Below are 2,921 nucleotides of genomic sequence, written 5' to 3'. Positions count from 1 at the left end.
ATTCCAGGGCTTATTACCTCTGATGGTTTATGTACGTTATGTCGACGAAAAGCTATGTGGATTTGTCAGCGTTGCATGGACTTTTATTGCTCTCCGGAATGTCAACGGAAAGATTGGCAGCGGCACCGTTATATTTGTTTTGCCATGCCGGGACTAATATCTGCTTGTATAAACTCGGATCATGGTGAGGCACCTGCGAAGCATTTAGATAATGAAAAGCTGGATAAATTTTCAACAGGCGCACTGCCTCAATCTGAAGGAATAGGTTCCGGCAGTGAATGTAAAGGGATCGACACGGTCAAGGAACATAAGTCATTTGAACCAGTTACTATATTGGGATTTATTTCTTCAAATATATGTTTTGTACGACTTGCAAAGGATACGGAAGCTCATTTAACTACTCTCAAGAAGATAGATGCGATTGGAAGAGAAGCCCCATTGTTGGATATATTCCCCTCGGCTCATACAGTAGCTCTTACGTTATATAACGGTATGTTTAGCCGTGTTGAAGTACTGTCTTTTCCAGATCAAAAACATGCCAAAGTTTTGCACTGTGACTATGGGGTCGTGGCAACTATCGAAATTTCCGATCTACGAGTTGCAGCCGGGGATATTCTAAAGTTGCCCCGTTTTTTCTATGATGGTAAAACTTCATAACGTAAATGAATATTCGCCTACTGAAACTCTTATGAGCTTCCTTAACCAATTCGAAGGTATTGAGTGCCAAATGCGTTATTGCGTTTTGCCAGTGGGAGAGGACGAAGTAGAGCTCGCTATTTTGGGCTCACGGAGAAATATTAATGAAGAAGTTGTAAAATTTTGTTCAAAAATTGCTTTGACAAATTCCCTGCGTTCAATTCATAAAACAATTGAGAAAGAGGTTGGACAACATGAAAATGAAATTCCAACTGAGGCAGGCAAAGCCGATATGTTACTGGATTTAAATCACAATTCTCCATATCAGAGTGCGGTTCAAATGGCTATATCCACAAATTGCGGTGAGAACTTTGGAGATAAGCCAATTATTTCTCCACCTTTCGAAATATACGTGTTCAAATCCGATTTAATAAATTTTAAAGTCGTGGTCTTGGATACTTCTGCTTTGAACTATGGGTACATAGGATGTATCGCCGAAACAGATCTAAAATATTTGGTAAAAGTTCAAGAATATTTAAGCCGTTATAAAGATAACAAGCAATACTATAGCCCTAAATTGCATGAATACTGCTTGGCAAGATTCGAAAATGAATGGTATAGAGCCAGGGCAGTAAAAGTAAATGATAACGCACGTTATACCGTAGTCTACTTGGACTTCACCAATGAGAGCGTATTAACCTCAAAAGACATTCGCCGCTATCCCGTTGATTTGAATGGGGCATGTCGCACAAACCTTTGTTTAATTGATGGCTTGCCAACTTCGTTAAAAAATGAACATGTAAACTTTTTGAAAAAGGAAATAACTACAGAGAGTAAGCTCCTTATTGATAGGGTTAAAGAGATTGTGCAACAAATTGTAGTGGTCGAATGTCAGCATATAATTAAAAAAATGTTAAATTTGGGGCTTATATGAGTTTACCAGTATTTTTACTATTGCCAGCTTATGTACTTTACCAGTGAAATAAATGAATGAAATTTATTTTCTTTATATAGTCTGAAATTGTGTTCAATGTTGTAGCTTCTACTCAATCTTGCCTTGGTCGGCTTGCCCCTGCGGAGACTCCGGAAGCGTGCAGCTTCTATGGTGATTGTCCATAGCCACAGTGGCGTTAGCCGAGTTGGTTTTAGGGTTATGTGAAGAGATGTCTCCGCAAGCCGGGCACTTGTTGGGACAATGCATCTAATCTGCTCAGGTACGAGTTTAGCCTGTTGCCATGGATGGTACTTAAAGTACCACTTTGGGTACTAAATACACAAATACTTAGTATTTTGAGATGACTAAATATTCAAGTAAAAAGAACTTGGGTATTTAGGAGCTGCTAAATACCCAAGTACTATTTACTTAGGTTTTTAGGAGCTGCTAAATACCCAAGTAAACAATACTTAGGTAATTAGGTGGTGCTAAATACTCAAGTAAAAAGTATTTAGGTATTTAGGAGCTATTAGATATTAAAGTAAGAAATACTTGAGTATTTAGGAGCTGCTAGATACCAAAGTACAAAAAACGAAAGTATTTAGCAGGCGCTAAATACTCTGGTCCAAAGTACTCAGGTACCTTGGGGATGCAAAATACTTTCACTAAAGTACCAGGGTATTTAGTCGATGGCTAAATACATTCAAACTAAATACTGTATAATTTAGGAGAAATTTAGAGAATTAACACCTCACCCTACACTCACCTCAACTTACTTTACCACAACTCACTTCTCCTCAAATCAACTCACCACATTCAAACTGACCACACCTCACCTGAACTCACCACACCTCCTACTGGTACACCAAAATCCGCCAAATCTTAACTCACCACAGTTGAACTCATCACACCCGTTCTCACCACCCCTCACCTAAACTCACCACACTTCAATTTGGGAACTGTTTCTGCATTTGAGAGATTCGTCAAACTAAATCAGGATTTTCAAGACTATTTCGGGGTTTCCGGGACTAGGGTGGGCTTTAGTAGTCAGCCGCACCTTGTGTTTTAAGAAAACCAGGTGGAATTAACAAATGAAACTTGGTCAGGATGTTAAGGGAGGTATCCTCTAAAACATGTATAACTAAAAAATATAAATAATATCATTGTTCATAAGTTATTTGTTGTTAAAATTTCTTATGTCGTTCCACTTGGTTTCCTTAACAAAAAAGCATTTGTGCATACTTTTATATATATATAAATGCACATAACACTGTACTTAATACTTTACACACTTTTCTTTTATTTTATCTTGTATATAAATCACTTTAATTAAACTTTTATCGACTTGTAA

The 2,921-nt window shown here is 37.7% G+C and overlaps 1 pseudogene; it reads left to right on the top strand.

Annotated features, from left to right (window-relative positions):
• The window catches only part of LOC118749425, a 21,509-nt pseudogene extending 19,852 nt beyond the window's left edge, over positions 1 to 1,657 (top strand).
• Positions 1,658 to 2,921: the final 1,264 nt, after the last annotated feature.

This window comes from Rhagoletis pomonella, unplaced genomic scaffold (assembly GCF_013731165.1).
Source record: "Rhagoletis pomonella isolate Grant_MI unplaced genomic scaffold, Rhpom_1.0 Rhpom_scaffold_00001, whole genome shotgun sequence".
Taxonomy (NCBI): Eukaryota; Metazoa; Arthropoda; class Insecta; order Diptera; family Tephritidae; genus Rhagoletis; species Rhagoletis pomonella.
The sequence above is the reverse complement of the archived record's forward strand: the minus strand, read 5'-3'. Positions and strand labels throughout refer to the sequence as shown.